Source organism: Callospermophilus lateralis, unplaced genomic scaffold (genome assembly GCF_048772815.1).
Source record: "Callospermophilus lateralis isolate mCalLat2 unplaced genomic scaffold, mCalLat2.hap1 Scaffold_66, whole genome shotgun sequence".
Taxonomy (NCBI): domain Eukaryota; kingdom Metazoa; phylum Chordata; class Mammalia; order Rodentia; family Sciuridae; genus Callospermophilus; species Callospermophilus lateralis.
In genome coordinates this window covers 8,470,680-8,496,647 of record NW_027514882.1, presented here as the reverse complement: position 1 = coordinate 8,496,647, position 25,968 = coordinate 8,470,680, and the positions used below count along the sequence as shown (strand labels likewise).

Here is a 25,968-nt window from a genome sequence, read left to right as displayed (position 1 = left end):
TGGAACCACCATTTGACCCAACTATCCCTCTCCACTGTCTATACCGAAAGGACTTAAAAACAGCATACTAAAGGGACAGAGCCACATCAATATTTATAGCAGCACAATTCACCACTTGAAAATTGCAGTTTCTTGAGGACACTCTGTACATGATTCTCAATTTTTTCAGGAAAATTAAATTCATAGTATCCTGGCTTTTACTTGCCTGACACATTGAACTTCCACAACGGAGAACATTCAGAGCCAAGGTAGTTAAAAACTAAGAATCATCATCAGTGTAGCATTTCCTCAGTGAATGTTTTAAACTTTATTCCCATTTATTTGATATATTCTGGTCATTTGTTAAGAAACTGTTTTCACAAAGATATTATCCCCAGAAAATTAAAGATATTTTCTTCCTTCTTACTCAATGATGAGCTTTAACATACTTTCCTTCAACTCACCTTCTTCACACTGAGAGTTGAAGTGCTGGTAGCTGGATATTTTGGGGAAGGGCTCAATATCATAGTAACTGGTCTTAAAACCCTAGAAAATTCCCAAGGACGTATAAGAAAATTGTTAAATTTCATGTTCTCCTTCAACGGTCCACTTATTCATTAAGTAAGCATGGGAGAATAAGGTCATGCAAGGTGTCTCAGCAAAAGATAAGTCCATTGTGGGAGGACTGAGTAATCTTGGTTAAACCTGAGTGCACAAGGTTTAAGGTAGACTAATATGGTTTCAAAGTCCTCACAAAACAAGGGAAATTAGTATACTTGCAGATGAGTTCTAACCATTCAACTCATACGGTTATTGCAAGGTCTTAATTGGGGGATGATACTTTGAAATATTTTGTGTAGTGCATGAGATCTCATTTAATTCTCTTTGGGACTTAATGCAATGCAAAGTAAGCAATAATGGCTTCTAAACTGTTTTATCGAATTGTGCTATATTGCCATTACCTTTCCCATAAAAGAGCCTAACGTGCCTAGTTTAACTTTCTAATTAATTTACTACAATGATAAGAACAAATACTACACTTGATCTTAGCCAAAAGGCCAAGAAGCCATCGATAATCTATTCATTACTAATGGGAATTAACAAACTGAGACAACCTGACATGTTAGAAGTACTTTTCCTTAGTATTTCTTTCAATGTTATAAAATATCTCAATATTTTATGCAATTAGGATAGGATTGAAAATCCATTTCAAAACTTCTTCATTGAATTTGCAGAAGATGCATACCCTATTCCGCAATTCAAAGAGCATCTGAGTTTTTTAATCTTTTTAAAATTTTTCCTGTGGAGGGGGTACTGGAAAATGAACTCAAGGACACTCAACCCCTGAACCACATCCCCAGCCCTATTTTGTATTTTATTTAGAGATAGGGACTCACTGAATTGCTTAGGGCCTCACTGTTGCTGAAAGTGGCTTTGAATCTGTAATATTCTGCCTCAGCCTCTAGAGCCATTTGGATTATAGGCATGTATCTCAATGCCCAGCTAGTTTTTTTTTTCTGCTCTATTTTATATATATATTTTTTATTTTTTATTTATTTTTTTAAATTAATTTTTATTGTTGGTTGTTCAAAACATTACATAGTTCTTGATATATTATATTTCACACTTTGATTCAAGTGGGATATGTACTCCCATTCTATTTATATTTTATTTTTTCCCCTTTTTAAAAATTTTTATTTCATTTTATTTATTTATTTATTTATTTATTTATTTATTTTTTTATTGTTGGTTGTTCAAAACATTACATAGTTCTTGATATATCATATTTCACACTTTGATTCAAGTGGGTTATGAACTCCCATTTTTACCCCATGTACAGATTACAGAATCACATCAGTTACACTTCCATTAATTTATATATTGCCATACTAGTGTCTGTTGTATTCTGCTGCCTTTCCTATCCTTTACTATCCCCCCTCCCCTCCCATCCCCTCCCCTCTTCTCTTTCTACCCCCTCTACTGCAGTTCATATCTCCCCCTTGTATTATTTTTTCCCTTTCCCCTCGCTTCCTCTTGTATGTAATTTTGTATAACCCTGAGGGTCTCCTTCCATTTCCATGCAATTTCCCTTCTCCCTCCCTTTCCCTCCCACCTCTCATCCCTGTTTAATGTTAATCTTCTTCTCATGCTCTTCGTCCCTACTCTGTTCTTAGTTACTCTCCTTATATCTAAGAAGACATTTGGCATTTGTTTTCTGGGGATTGGCTGGCTTCACTTAGCATAATGTGCTCTAATGCCATCCATTTCCCTCCAAATTCTATGATTTTGTCATTTTTTAATGCAGAGTAATACTCCATTGTGTATAAATGCCACATTTTTTTTATCCATTCGTCTATTGAAGGGCATCTAGGTTGGTTCCACAGTCTTGCTATTGTGAATTGTGCTGCTATGAACATCGATGTAGCAGTGTCCCTGTAGCATGCTCTTTTTAGGTCTTTAGGGAATAGACCGAGAAGGGGAATAGCTGGGTCAAATGATGGTTCCATTCCCAGCTTTCCAATAAATCTCCATACTGCTTTCCAGATTGGCTGCACCAATTTGCAGTCCCACCAACAATGAACAAGTGTACCCTTTTCCCCACATCCTCGCCAGCACTTCTTGTTGTTTGACTTCCTAATGGCTGCCAATCTTACTGGAGTGAGATGGTATCTTACGGTGGTTTTGATTTGCATTTCTCTGACTGCTAGGGATGGTGAGCATTTTTTCATGTACTTGTTGATTGATTGTATGTCCTCCTCTGAGAAGTGTCTATTCAGGTCCTTAGCCCATTTGTTGATTGGGTTATTTGTTATCTTGTTGTCTAATTTTTTGAGTTCTTTGTATACTCTGGATATTAGGGCTCTATCTGAAGTGTGAGGAGTAAAGATTTGTTCCCTCTTTACCTCTCTTATTGTTTCTTTTGCTGAGAAAAAACTTTTTAGTTTGAGTAAGTCCCATTTGTTGATTCTAGTTATTAACTCTTGTGCTATGGGTGTCCTATTGAGGATTTTGGAGCCCGACCCCACAGTATGTAGATCGTAGCCAACTTTTTCTTCTATCAGATGCCGTGTCTCTGATTTGATATCAAGCTCCTTGATCCATTTTGAGTTAACTTTTGTGCATGGCGAGAGAAAGGGATTTAGTTTCATTTTGTTGCATATGGATTTCCAGTTTTCCCAGCACCATTTGTTGAAGATGCTATCCTTTCTCCATTGCATGCTTTTAGCCCCTTTATCAAATATAATATAGTTGTAGTTTTGTGGATTAGTTTCTGTGTCCTCTATTCTGTACCATTGGTCCACCTGCCTGTTTTTGTACCAGTACCATGCTGTTTTTGTTACTATTGCTCTGTAGTATAGTTTGAAGTCTGGTATCGCTATACCACCTGATTCACACTTCCTGATTAGCGTTGTTTTTGCTATTCTGGGTCTTTTATTTTTCCATATGAATTTCATGATTGCTTTCTCTATTTCTATAAGAAATGCCATTGGGATTTTGATTGGCATTGCATTAAACCTATAGAGAACTTTTGGTAATATCGCCATTTTGATGATGTTAGTTCTGCCTATCCATGAACAGGGTATATTTTTCCATCTTCTAAGATCTTCTTCTATTTCTCTCTTTAGGGTTCTGTAGTTTTCATTGTATAATTCTTTCACCTCTTTTGTTAGGTTGATTCCCAAGTATTTTATTTTTTTTTTAGGATATAGTGAATGGAGTGGTTGTCCTCATTTCCATTTCAGAGAATTTGTCACTGATATACAGGAATGCCTTTGATTTATACGTGTTGATTTTATATCCTGCCACTTTGCTGAATTCATTTATTAATCTTTCCAGGTCCCAAGTATGGTTTACTGAGTTCTGGGTATCTGAACTTGGACAGAATATTAAAATATGACAATATGTGTCATAATATTTTCTATACAAAAGAACATTTTTCAAAATCTTAAAAGAAGTCTCCAAATTAAGCCCATATGATATTAACATAGACAGACCATATAAAGGAACCTGGTATATTAACCTAATTTGGCCCCAAAGAGGTGACATTAAATACTACCTTGTTGGAGGCTGTGAACGTCTTGGGTAGACTAGGAAAAGGAGTCCAGGAAGGACACCTTGATACTATCTCCTGCTCCCAGCTTGGTTCCTTATGTGTTGATTCTCCATTTCATTGTTTGAGAACATCTCTAGAACCAGACTTTACACTGCTCTTTCTGTTCCTAGTCAATACAATGCTGATGATATTTTGGTATGTGCTCCGTGAGCAGGGCCTGTCTGCTTGTGACATGGCTCCTGGAGGCCATGGCATTCTGAAAAGTGGCAAAGCCCCAGATTCCTGTGCCAGGTCTGAACCATCTGCACAACCCTAAGGAAATACCATCATTGTGACTTTAGTCGGCCACAGTGGAATTACACACAACCAAATGAGGAAATCCCTGTATATGCAAGAGATTCTTTAAGTAAATTAAGATTCTTAACTGTAATTTTATTTTTATTAATGGAAATAACAACAACCAATAAGACTCTTGATTATCTGTAACTTAGTCTAAAAATTGAGCAAAAGACAAAGAGTCTATAAAAATCTTTCCTGATCTCATTGTAACCTAAATCCACACCTTTGAAAAAACTTAATAAATCAAATAATCAGCAAAACAACTCACATAAAGTAATGTAAAAGCTGCTGGTACAGAATGCTTATGGTTGGGTAGGAATTATCAGCAACAGAATCTATCACCATATAAAAATAAAATAGGCTTAATTCCTAGGTATAAAATGCATTAAGTTGTTGAGATACAGAGAAAATAGAAGAGATGGGAGAAGGCCGCAAAGAATCACATTCTAAAGATCAAGACTCCAATTTACATTTGATGCCAAATAACAGAGGCTCTGACTAAGGCTGAATAAGCTGGCACTCCAACCATTCCCAGGGAAGGAAAAATTCTGTGAGTCATGTTGGAATGAGAAAAGCCATGTGTTATAAGTAAATGTATCCCACTGGGATGAAATTAAAAGAGGATGGACCAGGATTAAAAATACAAGAACTCAATAAACCTTTTAGAAACTAAAAGCTTCTTATTTTTCCAGCTCTGATTGTGCAATCAGCTAGAGGTTTGTAGACCCACTAATATCAGAGTGGGCTGTACTTATCTCTAAGAAGAAAAACTATTGGATTAAGAAATGGTAGAGTTAATTTTCTAGCACTAGTGGTTTGTGCTATATGGAATGCCTTACCAAATGCTCGGGGAATTATTTTGTTTATCTTGTCTGCCTTAAGTTGTCACTGAGAAATGTCAAGCCTAAATCCCCAAAATAGAAATCAGAGTCAATGTCCAAACTACTAAAGGAAAATTATTTCTCTTGGAAGGCCAAGTCATAGAAAGATTCTAATAAGCTCATTTCCTCTTAATAATCCAATGTTGATATTTTGCCTGATCACATAAATTTTCAGTGAGAAGACATGTATAATTGAACAACAATACTTATCTATTTATACTCTCCAAATGTGGTTTGTGTTAGGTTTTAGTTGCTACTATATAAGAGATCTTAAGAATAAAGAGAAAGGTGATAACTCCTTTCATTCTAACACTGATATAAGTAATCCCTCAAATTATTCCTGAAAGGGTTAACTTTTTCCTAGTTTTATTCATGCTTAAATAAATTTTTCACATGACGTTTATGAGGGATCATCTATGGCAATCATCAGGTAATACAACAACACAGCCCTCTCTTTTCAAGTTGCATACATATGGGTAAAATGACAAGTGCTTAGAGTGATTCAGTTAATGGTCCATGGCCTTAAAATTTGTGAAATATAATCACCTCATTCATCATTTGCAAAAATAAAATTTTTATTTTCTGTAACAGGAAATTAGGTGGCTAAAGGCTGAAAGTACAAATCCATCTTCAACTAATAAGGTATTAAGCGGCACTAGCAGACAGTACACTAGCTTCTCCCAGACTAGGGACACAGAGAAGTGATAAGCCACATGAAATATTCACCATCAGGACTTTCGAGGTAGGCAGATTCACAACAACAGCACACAAGCTTTGTCAGGAATTGTTGAGAGATTGAAAGCATACTTAAAGGATTTATTAAAGCAATAGAGACAACCTCGACTCCAGTTACCGTGATTGCAGGGATTTTTATGGCCATGTGTTTAATCTTCCTGTGTTGTAACAGATAAGTTATGCTTTCCGCTGATTTGTGTACAAAGAGTTTTCTCAATCTTTTCTAGTACTATATAGTACTGAGGTATAGCTTTTTGACTTGCTAAGTGAAGCATTAATAGGACTGTCAGCAACAAGATAGAACAGGCAATAAATATTAAGGTTTAATGTTAAAATGATTTATGCTGTAGGGAATATCATCCTAGATTATAAGGTATGATTATTATCTTTCATAATAGGAAATGATGGGAGAAATAGAATGTTGGTAAAGGAAACTTTCTTAAGCTCCCTTCTCATGAAAATATTTTTTACAGGAATATATATGAGATAAGATCTCAATCTTCCAAGAGTAAAGTTGATTCAAATAGGTGCTTAATAAAATATTGCTGTTCTACTATAGGATTTTTGTAAAGGTTGACACTGGTCTTTTAATACTTGACCATTTCATTCACTGAAACTATTTCATAGGAAAAATAATTTGTAGAATGTTTTATGAATGAACTACAGATAGTAGAAAATCCTTCAGGGAATGAAGACCTGCATAAAGGCCCATGATCCTATTCAAGACACCAATGTAATGACAGGTTGATTTATAGACTTAAGTGAGCTCTAGCATCTTCCCCTCCCTGTGTACTTGCATGCTATTTTCTTCTGCCTTGAGTGTTAGTTGCCTATGGGTGGCAAACAAATTGTAGTATCCTGAGATTTATATCAATCTCAAAATTACTATGTATCAAAAATACAAGCCTAGCTGAGTAGGTTGGCACATGCTGTAACCCCAGTGACTTAGGAGGCCGAGGCAGTAGAAGGGCAAGTTCAAGGTCAGTCTCAGCAACTTAGACTTAGCAGGGCCTTAAACAACTAAGTGAGACCCTATCTCAAAATAAAATAAAATAATAAGAAGGGATGGGGATATAGCCCAATGGCTGAATATCACTGGCTTCAAACCCTGGTACTAAAAAAAAAAAAAAAATCCAGACTTAATCATGAAACTGCTTATGATATGGCAGTTTTCATCCCCTAGTAAAAGATATCTTACAGGGGGAGGATGACAAAGAGAGTATCCATGATGTGTACTCCAACCTTCACATATCTCAAGGTGCAAGTGGCATCCCGTGGCTTTTACAGAGTTCGATTGAACAGAGCAGCCTATGCGGAGAACAGCCCATGTTTTCAAGGGCTAACTCACCCTATGAAGACCAAGAGGTACTGATCATTTGGGGTCCCACTTGGATGCCCTATTCTGCCTTGCAGTTTACCCTTACTATATCCTTCCAGTTACATTGAACTTGTAGTAAAGGGATGTTAAAATCTGGAAAGATTTGGCTTCACCCAAATAGTCATTCCAAGTTATCTGAAGCGTGCAAAAGATTTTCTAAAATGACATGACGAATGCAGGCATTCAATCTATGACCCAAGTGTGAGGTGTGTGGAATGCATGTATCAACAAAAGAATAGAAACATCAGGAGCAAGGGATCACAGGCCCCTTAGGGAGGGCTCAGCAGGATGGAATTGAATGCTGATATCACAGGGTACATGGGATTGCACAGGTGACAGGCAGAACAGCATTCTGGTGGTGGGAAGACAGACTTTTGAGGTTTGGTAGCTGAATCCTGAGGACTTGGAGACCAGTGGAAACTGCCGCCCCATGTGTTGAGTCCAGAATCCAAGTGCCCTGCCAATGCAAAGTATGTGGATTTCTTTTCTGGAGACAATGGAAAGCCTTTAAATATTTTAAGGAAAAGGGAAAGTATCATAATTAGGTCTGGGTTTTGGACAAGCAAAAAATATTTTTTTTCCCCCCTTTGGGTACCGGGGATTGAATTCAGGGGCATTTGGCCACTGAGCCACATCCCCAGCCCTATTTTGTATTTTAGTCAGGGTCTCATCAGTTGCTCAGTGCCTTGCTTTTACTGAGGCGGGCTTTGAACTCGTGATTATCCTGCCTCAACTTCCCAAACCGCTGAGATTACAGGCGTATACTACTGCGCCCAGATTGGACAAGCAAAATTTTTAAATATATTAATTAGAGTTAATTAGAGAGCTTAGAGTTGGAGGTCCAGCCATGCTATCCCTCTCTTCTGGGATGCCTTTCCCTCTCTTTGCACACTGCCAAACTCCTGTCTATCCTTCAACATTCCTCTGGAGAGATATTCACAGTAAAGTCTTTCCTGACCTGTCTAGATGGAATAATCACTCCCTCCTCTACAATTTATGTGTAACTATTATTGCTGGTGTAACATCAGAGGATAATGATTTGTTTACACATCTCTCCCACTCCTTGACTTGAAGGACCTTGAGAGAAGGGGTTGTGGGTTTTTTACGGGTTGTTCTGTTTTGATCTGTTTTGCATGCACAGTGTAAAGTGCTTGGCCCATTGTAAGGGTTTATATTTGTTGAACATAACTAAGCTGACTAAGGCTACTGTGAAAGTCAGGAGAGAAGCAAGGACATGGGCAAGACTGCATTGGTAGGAATAGAATGGGGGAAGGCTTATTATGGATGCAAGGGAGGAAGATTTGGGGATGATTCTGAGACTTCTAATTAGTCATTCAGGTAAATGTTAAAATTTCCTTAACCGAGACAGAACCACTGCATTTGGAGGTATGTTGTTTAGTTATTCCCCTCTCCCCCTCAGATGAGGACATTCCAAATGATAGTGTATAGCAGGCAAATGAAAATATAATCTGGACTAAGCTTTGTTGTTATCCCCAACCTTTGAAGCCAAAGTTTGTTTGAGATTGAAGAGGGGGAGAAAAAGAGCCAGGGGTACAGTTTTGGGGAATGCTGACTTAAGGAAGTGGCAGAAGAATTGGAGTTAAAGGAGAATGTAAGTGAGAAAGAAGTCTGATAAATAGAAACAGAATCAGGCCACTCAATGTCATGGGATCCAAAAGGAGAGAAATAAGGCACATGCTAGTCTGTCTATAGCTAGAACATTTTATCATAAAAGTACTTTGTAATAATGACAATTGCAGCAGCAAGAACAACAGGAATAATATTTATAGTTTTTTCAGCACTTACTATGTTCTAGGCATTTTCTTAAGTGCTTTTCTGACATGTCCTTTGTGTCAAACTTTTAAGCCTGTTTTCCTTGTTTAAACAGATCTGCAAATTCAAACTCAGAGAAGTCAAGTTGCATGTCCAGGGCCAAACAGCCAATAAGTATTGGAAATGGGCATGATGTGAACTTTGGTATGCTGCAAAGAATAATGAGGGTTTATTTTACTTTGTGATGGTGGAAATCTGTGGAGACTGGAGATTAAAGTTATCTGTAAAACTCACCACAGCCATCTCCATTAACCCAGAAGACAAAATCCTTTCTTCCTTGAATGAGAGAATATGTGGATGAGTTCCATGCTGTTTGAACTTTGCTCATTTAAATCCCCTGATTCAAAATATATTAGTGACTGTAATATATCCGACTACATTAGTATGTGGTATATATTTTAACTTTGTTTTCTATTATAAGATCATTTAAAAACCATTCTTATCTACCATTTCCTCTACAAACTTCATATGCTTATGTTGTGCAACCTGAATTTTTATATAATAAGGAGAATTATTTAAATAGGAAAGAGAATCCTGAATATTTTTAAGCAATTATTTTGTTGAGTGCTTCCATGTGGAGCTGCATGCTTAAGAGACACACACAAAAGCAATTCCTGAAAATATTTGCTCATAATTGCTGCACTCTTATGGATGTGCTTTCATATATAATTCAGGAAAGATAAATTATTGCATGTGATAGATTAGCGTTACAACATAAAAGTACTGATTTGTGTATCCTATTTTAGTGCATTGCTAATTCCCAAGAGATAGCTATACAGTAATTTCCAAGAAACCAGACAGTTTAATTTTGCTACCAGTGCCATTTCAGAGCATGTGTGTGTGTGTGTGTGTGTGTTTGTGTGTGTGTGTGTGTGTGCAGCTGGCTAAGCCTCCTCTGTCCCTGTGCAGGAAGCCCTCCAGCAGCAGGGACTCTGGCCTGGACTTACCCACGGCATTGAGCCCTCCCCAAGCCTCCCTGCTGGGGACTTCCTGGCCTTGGAGTGGCAGAATGTCTCTGCCTTTTAGCATGAGAGGAGGCTGGTATTTCTCTGGAAGAACTTTTACAAAGAAAAATGCTAAGGGACATGAAGGATAAGAGAGTATATAAAAGAGATGGATGAGCACAGTGTTTGTGTTAAACCTAATTAGATAAATTTAACCACAGGTTGATTTTCTGGCTAGACTTAAAGATTTGTTTTTTCTTTAGTTTGTATTTCCTCATAAAACAAAACAAAACAGAAAACCAAGACTCACTCCCAAACTGTCCCCCACTTTAGAGGGCATAGGAACTGGGGTGGAGGAGGAGGATTAAGACAATAGTGAGCATGGCTCTCCCCACCTGGTGGTTTCTATTACTGATTCATATTTGTTTCGGAATCCCAGGCAGATTGCCACATTCTTCACTTTAAAGGACCTTATAATGCAAAATATTATTTTTCTGAAAAGGTAATATAAGTTGCGTTTACTTTCCTTTTCAATCATTGGTTATCTTTTCCTCACTTTATATGTTAGAAGTTAAATAAAAAAAAAGTACCCTTTGGGAATTTCCATCAAGTGATTGGTTTTCATAGATTGTGTACCTGTAAGGAGGGAAAGAATGAGATTTAAAATTTTAAACTATAGTCTTGGTGACTGAAATATTCACAGATTGGTTAAATCAGCTATCTCTTTACATAACCATTGGATCTCTTTCAAGGTGCTGTCTCCTAACCGACATACTGTACAAATAACTGCAGTTTAATATAGATGTATCTTGATGTGTTTAGATTTGGTAAACCCTCTTATCTTTCAAACATGCATCATTTATTTAAAATGCATAGGCATATGTTCAGAACAAAGTTATTTTCAGTGCATATATATTCATTAGCCTGTGTGTGAAAGTACATTTCAAATAAGAACCATTTCAATATTTGTTTTTCTTTCAAAACTTTCTTTTCTCTCCATCTTGGTTTAATTGAACTCTAGGCCTGAACTCTTTAAAGCATTCCCATGGAGCCAGAGTACATTTGAACGTCTTTGACTGATATAAAATAATTGCTTTGTTGATCATATACCCATGCATGATAAGATATGCATAAGAAGAAATCTGGTACAGAAGTATAAATAATACTTATCTTTAAGCCAGCATCTGTCATCTGCTTCAGCAGACAGTGCTTGCTTTCTTCCTTGCACAAAAAGGGATGAAAGATTTATGGAGCAGCTTTGTTTGTGCTCTGTGATGCTTAATCAATTTTTATTAAATTCTAAATTAAAACTTGGCTTTCACTACAGTGACATCTCTGATGTATAGAACCAGGGGAGAGATCATGATGCCCTGGACAGGTTAGACAAGGGTGAGCCAATTCCCCAGTGTATTTCTTCCTATTGGACCTTTCTGGATAGCTTTTGGAAGTCTGACTGAATTCTTGTAGGAATGCACTGGAAAAGGTAGAGATGCATCTCAAACTTTGGACTCTTCAAACTTCTAAAGTATAGGTATTTTTGTAGCTTGTTTTTAATACTCTCATGCATGTCCCCGTATCTGAGAAGAGAATACATAAATTATTTCAATGTGCAGATAATAAGCTCATTTTGTATTCAGAATGCTCAACTAAATTATGCCTTGCTAGTTATGATTACAGAGAATTTTAAGGTTTTTGACAATAGAGGTTTTGCATATTAGAGGTCTGATACAGACGTGGGCTTTGTAACCTTTTTCTAACTAGTTTTCCTCATAAGTTCTACATTTGGAATTTTTCTGGCCTTTTCATACAAATTCTTTTGGTTGAATATAAGCATATGGTAGGAGGCCCACTCAGAGAGGCCTGTTTATAAATGACCATATTATCTTTGTGATCTTATGTATAAGGAATTTAGAGTCATGAGTAAAATTGAGAATTTTTTTTTCCAGGAAAAATGTTAAAAAGTTACACTTGCGATGGGTTTTCTCAGATTCTGAATCTATAAGGAGAGGAAGAAGGGGATTTAATTAAAATGCATTTCTCTGTTGAATACTGATATTTTTGTTTTTGAATTTGATTTTTCTTACATCTGGTACACACCAGACTAACCTGTACATATTATTCCTTTGGAAACATATGTTTGTGGGCCCTGATCCAAAAGTGGCTTATGTATCTACATTTCAAAGTGTAAGGTTTTTTTGACGAGAAGAGAGGGGGGAAAACAACTATGAGATTTGTTGTTAATTATTGTTTATTTTCTAGGAAATATGGCAAGCTGTAAACTTAAGATCAGAGTAGCTGTGTTTTTGAATTATGTAATATGCTACCTTGGAGAAGAGTATATTGAAGAAAATTCAGAAGCCACTGCTTACTTGCCCAAAGAAGATTAATAATTCATGCAGTTGGTTCTTTTCCATCACTTACCTTTTCAATCCCGCATTTATACTTTTGTATTACTCATTGCCATGTTTTAGTTATCAATGCTCCATGTACGAATAGGTTGAACCTATTGATATGTTCTATTTACTACCAAAGGCTTGATGCATATTCTCCTATTTGCCTAGCCTTGATATTGGCCTGGTACTCTATGCATGTGTAGCTGGGGATGCCATCTATGAAGTTCAGAAATTATATTAAAGCCCATCCCTGAAATGGTTATATGACAGGTAATCGCCCAGTAACTTTGCCTCTCCTTTGCCTAAAATGTAATTGGTGTCAAAGTGTATTCTCCCCATGCACCTTCTCGGTCAGCTGCTGCTGATTCAGAAAGACCCTTTAGAATTGTTGTGAGAGTAGAGAGGAAGCCCTGCATTACCCATGGCAAGACACCCACACTCAGCCTGACACACAAATAAGCCTTGCAGATGGAGTGTAGTTGTTCCTGGCTTTCTAACCTAGAGCTGCATCTTACACTGTCACTTGGCCAGTGCTACTTTATTGTGATACTTGCAGCCTACAAAGCTAGAGAGTTTGTCTGCTTTCTGTTTCTGTGGAGTAATTTTGAGTAGATGAACTGAGGCTTGGGAGAGATTGCCAAATGAGGTGGTGATGATGGCTAAAGAGACTTGGACTTAGGGAGTGCTTTCTGGCAGAAGCACAACGCAGACGGTATCATGTTTTTGACCATGGTACTTTGGACATGCTGCCAAGTGTTTGTAACGAGATAGGGCTGTTACCATACTTTGCTTTTAACTTTACTTCTGCATACAGTATATCATTCTTGTTTTATAAACTGTGTCTCATACTTTTTGTACCTCTATAAACAAGTGAAGCTGTTGAGTTTTTGGACAAAGTTTGAAGCAGTCTTGTGTTGCTTCTTCTTTGCTTTATGCTCCAAGTTGAGAGATGAATAGTAAGATCTTTTTCACACCATTTATGATGCGATGCACATTTTGAAGGCAATTTAAATTCTTTTGGCTCCCCTGCCATATGCTTCAAAATGGAAGCATTATACATGTCTGAATAGAGAAATAGGTAGGAAATTGGAGCATAAAGATATATGGCAGGATATACTGTGGGATAATATAATCCTTATTGAGGGGGAGAGGGGGAGAGAGGGAGGGAGAGAGAAAAAGAGAGAGAGAAAGGGAGAGAGAGAGAAAGAAAATGAAAGGTAGGTAGGTAGGTAGGTAGGTAGATAGATTGATTTTACTCTCTAGGAATTTTTCCAAACTTTAGCCCCGATTTTGTTGAAGGAAATTTAAAATGTTTCCATAGGCTGCACAAGAACATTTATACATGCAATTTATATGTGTAATGAGATTTTGGAACTTGACCAGTGTATTATTTGAAAAATTGGCAATATCGTCAAGAGTAATGAACTTTAAGGTATAATTTTTAATGGAGGGAAAAAAACCCTAATGTAAGTGAAAACTACATTCCTGTTTTATTATTACATTTTTACTCATTCCTTTTTTATGATCTTATTCCTCTCCATCCTTGCCACCCCCTCTCAATTTTTCTCAGTTTATTTCTACATTGGAAAAGTGAAATGTAATATTCTCCTTAACACATAAACTCTTTCACTCTGTCTCTCTGGAGGATATTTTTCACTGTTTTCACAATCCATTCTGCCTGGGTAGAAAACACCAGATTTCTCCAATATTCTGAAAAGAATTTGTACTTTTCTTAGATAGAAATATCCCATTTCTCAGCTTCTGTCCTTATAATCATGTAGGCTTCTTGTGATTATGCCACAAGGATCACATGGGTGACTTTATGAAGTAATCTGGTTGATGTTGGATGGGCGTTTATATATACCTTAAGGTATGCCCTTCTTATTCTCATTAAAGATTGCTTCCTTATCTTTTTTCTTTCCCTCTTCCATCACAGATAATAACTGGTTGTGATATTAGATCAGATACAGTAAGTAATTCCTTCTGTAACTTTCACCAGAAATGGGAGAGCTGTATTATTCAGTAGTTGCTGTTCCTTTCTCTGACAGAAATAGTTTGTAGTTAAGTGTACCTCTGTACCTATTCATTTAGAAACAAAACAAATAAAATAAAATACACATGTGCTACTTTCTACTTTGGCTCCCTGTACACGGTGGGTACAGAAATGATGGGAAATTTTTAACAGAAAGACTTATTGGAATATATGTATTATTTTCTTCATGACCATTGTGTAAAAAAAAAAAAAGTAGTTTTCAAAGATAAGTTTCTTTTTCCCTGTGTCCTTTTGCTCTTCAGGGCACATTTCTTAATTTGAATTTCTTAGGACCTGTTGTAATGGGATGTGTTACCAAGACTCTTCAACTTCACAGGCAGCTCCTTTTCCTATTATAAATTGGGTTGTGTGCTTTTGAGTAGTTATCCTGTGATGTGCTTTCACCATTGGTTGACCTTGTGCTGTTCAGGAGACACAGGGAGAGCTGGGAATTAGGAAACAAAAAAGAGGGAAAGGAAAAAAAAAAGCAGGAACTGAATTTCCTTCATTCATTCACTTATTTTTGAGGAGAAGGGTGGAGGGGCCCATAGATTTATATCTCAGTTGGGTGAAATCATGTTACTGTTTATCTGTACCTTTTTCCCCCTGTGGCAAGAGACGTGGAGAACAGACACTCACTCCCAAAGATACCAAGTTCCAAAGCACTGACTCACGAGTCCACAATGAAATCCTAGGATGCAGCCATTTCCTACCTTTGTTTGGAAACGAACTGATTGGAGCAGGTGGATGTGAGCCCTCAGCTGCAGGGCTTCACAGACGGAAATGCTTTCAGTTGCTCTGAGGTACTAGATGCTGTTTAGCAACTTCTTTGTATTTGACTGGATCAGCTGATGTGAATGTTTCCTAGAGTGTATGAAATTTGGTCCCTGCGCCCTTCCATCTGTTTGTGCACACAGCCTTAGTGCGGTGGGGGAGAGAAACATGTACTTTTAGTGCAGTTAGTTGTTAATGTGCCTTATGCATAGTACTCCTTGCCCAAGTCTGACTGGCTAGAGGAGTGTCACTTATGTTTGCAGCCTTTACATTCAGTGGTGACTTCTAGGTGCAGAACAGTGTGGCCCCGTTTCTCCCCTTTACCTGGATCACATTCTGCCTGTTTTCTCTTCTGACAGCTCACCACTCCCAGTACTCCTGAGCCTTTAGGTACTCTGCTGCTGGGAATCCTCTTTCCTCAGGTGGCTGCAGATAGGCCTTCACCCTTACCTCATTCCAAGGTCTACTCCAGTTACCTGTGTCCCAAGAGAACTTTTCTTCCCACTGTATCTACTACCTCCTCCCACCCTACCCCTCTTTTCCTCTGTTGCTGTACAGTTGGCCCTGTGGCTACTTGACACTCATTTAAATATAGATATATGTATATTTTTGGTATCAAGAATTGAACCCAGGGGTATTTACTACTGAGCTATATTCCCAGTCCTTTTTAGTTTTTATTTTGAGACAGGGTCTTGCTAAGTTGCTGAGTATCTTGCTGAATTGCTGAGGCTGACCTTGAACTTGGGATCCCCCTGCCTCTGTCTCCCAAGTCACAGGGATTACAGACATGTACCACCACACAAAGCCTTTGTATTCATTTGTTTCTTGGTTTAATGTTTCCTCCCCCTGCTAGCTTGTACACCTGATGTAAGTTAGGACTTTGATCATCTTGCACCTTTTTTTTTCTAGGTCCTAGAATGTAATAGAACCCGTGTACATGCATGTGTATGCCTAATACTGTGAGCACCCTTGGAGATTCACAGTAAATATTTAGTCAATAAAAAAACCAGTATCGGCCATCAAAACATAGTGCTAGCTTCTTATATTGGGCAATTCAGTGAGTTATTGGACTTGTGGATACCTCAGCTTTTCCATTTCTTAAATGGAGACAAAATTTTGCACACCCAAGAAGCATCATGGGCGTCTAAATAATGAGTAGTAATGCTGAGTAGTAAAGAGGTCAAACACTAATTTGACCTCTTTTAGCCCCAATTTTTTTGAAGAAAATTTAAAATGTTTCCATAGGCTGCATAAGAACATTTATACATGCATGTATAAATGCATGTATTACAAAAATACCACAGCAGCCGTGTGCCCAGGGGGACAGTGCTTGTCAAGGTTTTCCAAGCATGTGATGATGCTTGTGATGGTCCTCCAGAGTGGGGATGCCAAGAAGGCTAAGAATGGCTAAAGTCTGAAAGAAACTTAGTATCAATGTTAATCCAGAAATGAGATAAATGAGAGAGACTGGATTTAAAGAGAGTGTTGGAAATGGTAAGTTATTATCATATTTGCCAATGTTGGTTCTCAGACCTGATAGTTTTCAGTCAAGTAATCTTTCTAGGAATTTCAAAAGTGTGATTTTACCTTGAATTTATTAGGGCTGGAAACAATTGTTTATGTTTGTGCAGTTCATAATTTTGCAGTTTAGTCTGTGTGGGTTAGTGGCCCTACTGTTCAACTGGATGGCAAATCTGTGCTAGGAGGGTGCCATATGCACACGTATTTTCTTAAACAATGTTGGCGTTTGCCACTGGTGTTAGGAGAAGAAGGAAAAAATGAGAGTCATTCTGGAAGCCCTCCAGTAAGGGGTTAGGAAAGAACTTAGGGACAAATGCTCCTACTTGGAACACAACACCAAATAGTGTTTTTTTTTTTGTATTTTTTTAAGAGAAGCCAAAATTAAACACAGTAGAGTTTACTGTTTTCTAATCAGCATGTGTTTACTTTCTCTTCCAAAACTGAAGTTGCCAACCAATACATTTCCTACCCAGTGCTATGAATCTGTACAAATAAACATGGGAAGTAGTAAAACAATGACACCACATGAAAAATATATCCTCATTCATTAAATAGAATCCAAAAAATTCTCTAGAATTTTATTCAAGCAATGAAGTGAGGACTGCTTGGTCTATTGACAGAGAATAGTGAGTTCTTACTTCAGTTAGTTCTACTGTGTATGAATGTGATTTTAAGTGACCATACATTTCTACATGCATTGTCCTAACCCTAGAGAGGTGAAATGGATATTTCATATCAGCTTCTTACCCAGTTGACAGGAGTATTTTGATTATAGTAGAGTTTTGTGATAACCACAAGCATAAGCAGCTTGTAGCATTCAAATAATCAATTTTGATTCTGTCCCAATCACTAAAGATTATTAACAACAGAATTTGCAAGATGAAATCAAGAAGTGCTTCCTCTGGAAGCATAAGTTGTAAAAATAAACTTTTATTTTATGGTCAGTTTTGAAAAATAAAGTCAAAAGCAGAAGCCAGAGTGAACATTCTAGAAAACCTTAAATTCATAAGGGTGATGATTTACTTTAGCTTTTAGCAAGCAGTTGCCTGTAAAATAATATTATCTATAAGCTGTATGTATGTCTTCATTAAGAAACTTTTTATAGGAATACAACATGGAGATGTAGTGATTATTCTTTTATAATTATTGTTATGGCTTAAAAATATCTAGTGTATGCTTTATATTGGTGTCCAGACTCCTGTCTTCCATCAAAATCTGCTTTTAGGAAATAATATAATATCAGTCATTTACTCTTTATTGTAAGTTTAAAGAAGTGCTTTGAGCTTCTGGTAGTATTGATATTAAAACCCCTGTGTTGTGGAGCACACAGCTGAAGCTCTAGCGCTGGGGGTAGGCGGCAGAGTCTAACCAGGACCGCCTTCCTTCTGGCAGAACATTTACTGCTCAGGTGACTCTTTTCCCCTCCTTGTACAAATACAGCCAGCCCCTGGACCTTTCATGTCAGGCCCTAGTGCTGCTTCTAGGCAGCATCCAAACACAGGAGAGTGACTTCTTTGAAGGCAAGTTAGCACCTAACTGTAATCCAACAGCACATTTAAGATTAGAGTTGTTGGGGCTGGGTTTGTGGCTCAGTGGTAGAGTGCTTGTGTAGCCCACGCAAGGTGCTGGGTTTGATCCTCAGGACCACATAAAAATAAATAAATAAAGGTATTGTGTCCAACTTAAAAAAAAAAAAAGATTACAGTTTCTCTGTCTGCAACACTACAACAGTGCTCTTTTTTTAAATTAAAAGCAAAAAATTAATTATCTGAACACATTTACTTCTTAGATTTAGTTAGCTAATGGTATATAACTAAATAATAGTTTTATATTAAGCTGACATTAAAACACATGAGAACCCACAGGGATTTTTTTAGGATGAGATGTCAAAATTATCAACCAAAACTTTTATAAACTTGGTTGTTGCCTTTATTATCTAATCTAATCATTTGCAGATAAGGAACCGGAGGCCCTCAGAAGTAAGGTCTCCCACAGGCTCCCATAGCCACTAAGGAGCTGGGTCAGGCTAACAGTATTGAGAGGTCCTAAGTACGGAACTCATTCTCCTCCATCCATCTGCCTCCCCAGCTTTAAACAGCATCCTTTGCAGATCTTTTTATTAAAAGTTTTCCCGGCCTGCATTTAAAGGCATAAAATATAGAGCATTATTGTTAGCAGCTTCTTTCAACACTCAACACATACTTTGGTATACTAGTCAGGCAATATAAGAAGGCCATTTGTTCTGTGTGACTCTTTCATCTGACAACCATGTATGTTAACACGCGCAGATCTAGGCATACACACATTTACATACCTATATATTTCCTGGTACTAGGGGATAGATACAGTGGAAATATTCTGTGTGTCCTTTAAATGGAAGCAGAAAGTGGAGAGATGTTGGAACAGTCACTGACGCTCAGGCAGGCATTTGGTGGATGTGTAGATAGTGGAAATGCAAAGGTGGAGACTGTCACAGTCCTTGGCTTCATGAAACAGTATATCTCTAGTAATTGTGATGGATCAGAAGATAATTGGCAAAGTTTGATAAGATCTAGAAAAGGCTGCAGTGGGAAAATATATGGAGTTATGGGGGAAAAAAAGAGACCCATACAGAACAGGGAAGACTTCCAGAATGAAAGTTAACCACAGGAAGGGCGGTAGTGTTCCCGGAAGAGGGAACAGCAAGTATGAAGGCCCTGAGAGAGCTGAGGAACTTGAGGAAGGTCAATAAAGCTGAAACCTCAGTAGGCGAGTGGAGGTACACGTTCCAGGAATTCCTCAAAAGAATCAGTTTGATATTTGGTCTCATAAATTCCCAATGGAAACTCTTAAACTATCTGTGATGTCTTTTTTCTGAGCTTGGTGCTTTTTCTTCATGTTGCATTTCAGCTATATGACATTTGAATAAAATGATCATTATCCTCAATAGACTTATTTATTAAAAATCCTACCACTTGTGAAGCCCTCAAGGTCCTAACCCACAAATATCAAAATATTTAAAATTTAGAAAAGTAGACGATTTTAGGTCTGTTCAAAAAGACCAAATGTAATCTTCAAAGCTATTTTTTTTCTTTTTCGTCTCCTACTATTACTTAATCCAGTGGCTTCACCTGGTTATTTCTATTCCAATAATCTTGGATCTGTTTTTTTTTTAATATATTTTGAAATATTTAAGGCAAATTAAATACTTCAGCAAACACAAGCATCTATCACCGTGTTTAAGAAATATAATTTCAATTAAATTTGCGTAAGTTAAAAATAAGTACATCTTAAATGAATGACTAAGTTAAAAAAATAAGTAAAATGTAAAAACCATTAATAATATACAATGCATGCCTCTTTTTTCCAGCCTTTTTCTTTTATCCTCCCACACCAGGAGGTAGCCTCTCTCTTAAATGTGATTATCCAACCCAGCATTCTTTTTTCACATGCTCCTGCTGCACGTGGGTTTGTGATCTATGTTTGATGCTGAGGATGCTAATCTCTCTACCATCCAATCTAGAGAGTAATCCTCTGACATTTTACCCTAGGATAATTTCTCCTAAGTTTGATAGTTCAATGAGTCAAAGGACTTCAGACTTCAATCTGGATTTTTCAAGAGTCGTAAGAAGTTCCTTAGACGTCCTTTCCTTGACATGTAACATAATAATAATGCATTACCCTTGATTCTTGCTGTAGTCATTATAACCAATAGATGCTTTATGTATGTATGATGGCCTATAAATTACAGACATATTCTTTTTGAAAATGATGAATGCTGATGATAACAAAAGTGCCCTTTGGGCCATTATTTCATATCTAAATTGATAGACTAGAATTAAGCTGAAATATTTCAACTCATACTACAAGTTACTTAATTCTGCCTTAGTACATTTGCTCACTTTCCAATATATGCAATTTGCAAATGAATATTGAAGAATAACAGCAAAACAGCTGACTTCGGATCTCAAACTTTACCACAGTTTTTATGATAAATTTTAAGCATTTTTCATGAAAAATTTTGGGATCAAAATTTTTTTTGAAAAATTCCTTCACATTAGAAGTTTTAGCTTCCTGTTACTCATGAAGAGATACAAATGGTTTAATTTTAATTCGCATTTAGAAGAAGAATATTTAGAGGTATGTTTCTGTGGATTTCACATTTTCAACATATTTTCTGTCTTTGTGTCTAAAAATGCATGGCAATAAGGGATCTTTTAAGAGCAGTGATAATACCATTTGTTTAGCAAATGCCTCAATTTAAATTTCCTGTTCTTTGCCTTGGTTTTTTTTTTTTTTTTTTTTTTTTACAAAGTGATAACTTTCTGCTCCATCCTGTTAGGAGCAAGTGCAGCATGTGTTAGCAGAAGGAAGGAGCCAGAGGCAGAGTTGCCCCCCTGACGTGTCCTGCTGAGCATGCCAGACAAGAGCTGGCAGCCCTTGACTCTGCTTTACGAAGGCCTGCAATAGGTGGTGGGCACTCCTGCTTCTATGATCATAGACCACTGTAGCTGAAGAAGACAGGCAAACAAATTGAAATGTTTAAATAAAAGAAGATAAATAGTTCAACCAATTGTAGGATTGTGTTGCAATTTAGGATACTTTCAGTTCAGAGTCACAGAAGAATATACAAGGATCCTGCTCCTTAAATTTCTCATTTTATAGTTTCCAAGGTGATATCCATTTCAAAATAAAATTTGATCGTGAGGCTTCCTCTTTAGCTTTCTAAAACTTTATGTTTTATTTATTTTGGTGCTGGGATGGAACCTAGTGCCTCCTGCATGCTAAGCCCACTCTCTACCACTGAGCCACACCCACAGCTGGACAACTTTAAAACGGAACATCAGACTTCAACCCTCACCTCTGCCAACTTCTAGTCTTCCTGTCTTTTGTCTGAAGTTCTGAGACGGGGTAAAGTGAACCTGGTAGCCTTTATAAATGTATTTTTTCGTTCCTTCAGCAAAGATGGTGTTGCAGGAGCCACATGTCTTCTTTCCCAGTGGCAAATGATTTTGGAAGCATCTAGGACCACTGTGCATCCTGTGTGTTTTGCTTCAGGAAGGCAGGCATGCACAGAGTTAAGCTCATGGCTGCTCTGTGCTAACTGAACATTCTCAGTGTGACGGGGTCATAATCCCTAAGCAGATGCTTTACAGGGTCTCATTATTGTCCAGAAGTGGCTCTTGTATGAGAAAACGCAGCCATGCAGAAACGGCACAAACACTATTGACTCGCCCACCCTGGCTTAAGGTTTTTTCCTTTTTAACATTCATGAACCCATTCCATCCTCACCTCGCCATAGATCATAGCTCCTTCCCTCTCTACACCATTACCTCATAAAAAAAAAAGAAAGAAAAAAGAAGAGAAAGAAACAACAGCAAAAAGCTAGAATCAAATCATAATGTTCCATCCCGATGAGAGACTCCGCTTTACCTTGAGATCTTTCAAGTTTGTTGTTGTTGGCGAAGACCTTGTTCCTTTCTCAAGTCTTTCAGCCACATCGTGGCCTTTCAAAACCTTTAAGTCCTGTAATACTATATTTTGTGAAGAAGGAAAAAAAATGAGATTTTTTTTTTCCCTTCTTGCTTTTGTTAACCCATTCTTGTTTTAGACTCCAACAAAAAGGGTTTTTGTTAACTGGAGCTTAAAATCGGCCAGCTTGCAAAGTATTCTCCCTTTTTATGCAAGGAGGATTAGCTTGGCATGTTATGCAGTTCTCTTGTATGAGCCATTCACGTGTCCTGTCATTAGGTGTGTAATTACTGCACTTCACCATCAGCAATCATTCTTAAGTTAAAACCTGTTTTAAACCTCTCATTAATATAAATCATACCGGGAAGGTAGAAAATACACCTTCAAAAAGAACGAAGTGTTAGGGAGTTAATCTGTTCTTTTCACAATAGACCCAGAGTAAATAATTTTTACTTAGTGCTTTTCTTTCTATGCAATCAAAATAGTTTGTGATAAAAGATCGGGTACCAGGGCTTGCATAAATGTGTAGTGTTTTATTCAGACAGAATTGGGCTTCCTGCTTGGTGCCAGCCTCGTTTTCTCTCTGTCACCCTTGAACAGTGAAGTTTGTAATCCTCCTTTCTTCTAAAGCTAGCCCTCTGACAAGACTCCCTCTCTTCCCTCTCTCTGTTTCTCCTATCTCTCTCTCTCTCTTTCTCTCTCAGTGTGCACACACACACACACATTGCACACTTGCTCATATCCATAAATTCAGGAGCAAATAGTTTTTGTTTTCAGGGCTTTTGTTCAGTGAACTCTCCTAGCATGCTTAGATAGCAATCTGAACTTCTGAAGGTCTCACAGAATGATATTTCTTTCGTGGAAGACACATAAGCAAAAGACTTGAAGATCCATGGTCTATTTATTCATTAAAGGTTCATTCTTCTATCGATATGGGAGCTCTGCCCCTAGAGCTCAATAGCCCAAGGTACTCATCTTTCTTACACAGGGAGGCTATCCCTACTCTCCCTCTTGACCTCCCACAACAGAACCCTTGTGACACCTCTCAAAACTGTTGTGAAGGATGGTCATGTGAAGCTGAATCCAAATTGTGTTTCTGGGTGAGAGAGGCCATCTCAGTCTCAGGAAAAAAAAAATTTCTTTTTTTTTAACACATCCTGAAAGGCCCAGGCCCAACTTGATCTAACCTTTGCTCACTTCTTTGAACTCCTTACTTTTCTTCTTTAAATTTGCCAAGGAGCCCCAGTGTTTCTACTTTTTTCACTTCTAATCCTAATTCATTCAGATAATTTTCTTTCATCCTTCAGGTGTTAGCCTAAAATTAACTGTCTTTTTTCCCCTTCTACGTATTTTTAACTAAGTGCCTACTCTGGGAACTTATTCTGAGCCCTTGAGGCTAGAGGTTGTTTGGACAGACTATGTCCCTGTCTTTGTAGGACTTCCGGTATAGGAGAGACCTGGGACGTCTTACTGCCACCTCAGGCCAGGTCAGCTCGCTGTCTTTTGCATTCCCATCTCACTCCATGATTCCTCACAGCATGTACTCGCACCCTCTAAATAATATTTATTAATGCCTGTTGGAAATGTTCATCAAGCTTGAACAAGTTCTGTTTTCCCTGATGAACTTGAGGCTCTATTAAGACATGCTCATACTTCATCTCCATCATGTATCTATCCCAGAATACAGTTGGCACTCCATAGATGCTGAATAAATGGATAGAAGAATGATAGTCTTCCTGTCCCCAAACTTTTTCCAAATGTACACCGTCTGATTTTTTTTTAATGTTAGCTCTTATGCTATCTTAAAAAGAATACAAATTAGAAAGTTACTGAGGCCAACCAACTTTTCTTTAAAAAGAAAAAAGTTAATTACTAAAATGATAGCTTTTAATTTATATTATCTGCTTTTCTTTCAGTACCCAGCAGATATTAGTGGCTGCAGGAATGGGGTGAGAGGTGGTAGGTATAGAGCCTAGGGCAGATAATCTGTGGTGATTGGCCTACTAAGGCTAACTGGGCTCAGGAGCTGGGAAGGTGATTTCCCAGGAGATGGGAGGGGAGTGCAGATGGGTAAAGACAAGGGTTTCCAGGTGAAGTATGACTTACTCCAACAATTTATTTTAGGAAGGCTAAGAACATTTTTTCTTTCTTCTTGTCCCCCAGTAAAAATAAGAAAAAAAGGTAGGGAACTAAAATATATTATTTTATCCAAGGCATTGTTTTATCTCCAGTTTATATTTAAGAAACCAGATCTGTTTAATTCCAGAATTAAAACATGTAAAACTGACACTCTGTAGCATTTTGGTGCTCAATTATTATGTGTTGAGTGAATGAATTTACTGTGTAAGTACTTGATCTGGCTTTTGGCATAACTCTTAAAGCCTCACTTCTTTACACTCAGAATTCCTGTTGGTACTATTGGTAAGATAGTTGAGTGGCATTCGGGGTGGAAGTGAACTTTTGTGGGCTAATATGAAAACCCAACCACATAGTATGATGTTGCTTCAAGAAGACAATTTGTTGTGTTTCAGTCTTTTGACTTACTTGTGAGCTTTTGGAACACTATTGGTTAGTAGGTTGGGGACTACTTGTATATGAATGCAGAAATGATATAAAATTAAATTTTATATACTTGATTTTCCTGTGATATTTAGGGTACTTGTTTTTCTAATATTTATCGCCTCTCTCTCTCTCTCTCTCTCTCTCTCCATAAACCTTCCAAAGATGTTTTTATGAAAAAGTGGTATGCATAATAATGATTAAGTAGATTAAGTAGTAATAAATCTTACTACCTATGCAGGCACAGTGGTGCATACCTCTAATCCCAATGGTTTGGAAGGCTTAGGTAGGAGGATTGTGAGTTCAAAGCCAGTCTCAGCAAAAGTGAGGTGCTAAGCAACTCAATGAGACTCTGTCTCTAAATAAAAATACAAAATAGGACTGGGGATGTGGCTCAGTGGTCTAATGCCCCCAGAGTTTAATCCCTGGTACCAAAACAAAAATAAAAACAAACAAAAATCTTACTACCTAAAGAAAGATTTAAAGAAATGAAAGCAATAAAAGAATTTTATAAATGCATAAGATCTTCTGATATGTCCTCACTTTCTCTTGAGATACCAGGAACATGGTATTAAACTAGTTTTTGGTTTGGGTTCATATGAAATAGAAATCATGTAAGTAATGAATTCTAATAAAATTAAAATATAATAATAGAGATCCCAGATGGACTGAGAGAGCCAAACTGTAAAATTCTTTTGTTATGTAGTGATAAAGTCTCATCCAAAAGGAGGCTTTTTCATTAGAATAATTTCAAAACCAAGCATATTTTAATTTGCAAGCAATTTAAATTTATATATAATTAATATATTTCAAAGAAATTAAGTGAACAATTAAATGTTTACTGTTTTGGCCACAAAAATTGAGTGTGGCTTTTGTATGCGGGTTCAAGAGGAACATTATATGGTTCAGATGTGGGAATTAAGAATCATAAAGTTCATTTCAAGAGTCTAAAGTCTTTGATGTATGTGTTTCTCTTCATATATAATTATTTTTAAAGTTAGCTTAAACCCAATGTCCTTAGATTCTTTTCTCTTTTTACTGTATGTATTAAAAAATAGAAAATGAAATTGGATGAGTCATCTGATTAAAGGGAGA

At 37.2% G+C, this 25,968-nt stretch overlaps 1 pseudogene; it reads right to left on the bottom strand.

The window, feature by feature from the left end:
- Positions 1-847: 847 nt before the first annotated feature.
- Positions 848-1,049, bottom strand: LOC143389865 (U2 spliceosomal RNA; annotated as a pseudogene).
- Positions 1,050-25,968: the final 24,919 nt, after the last annotated feature.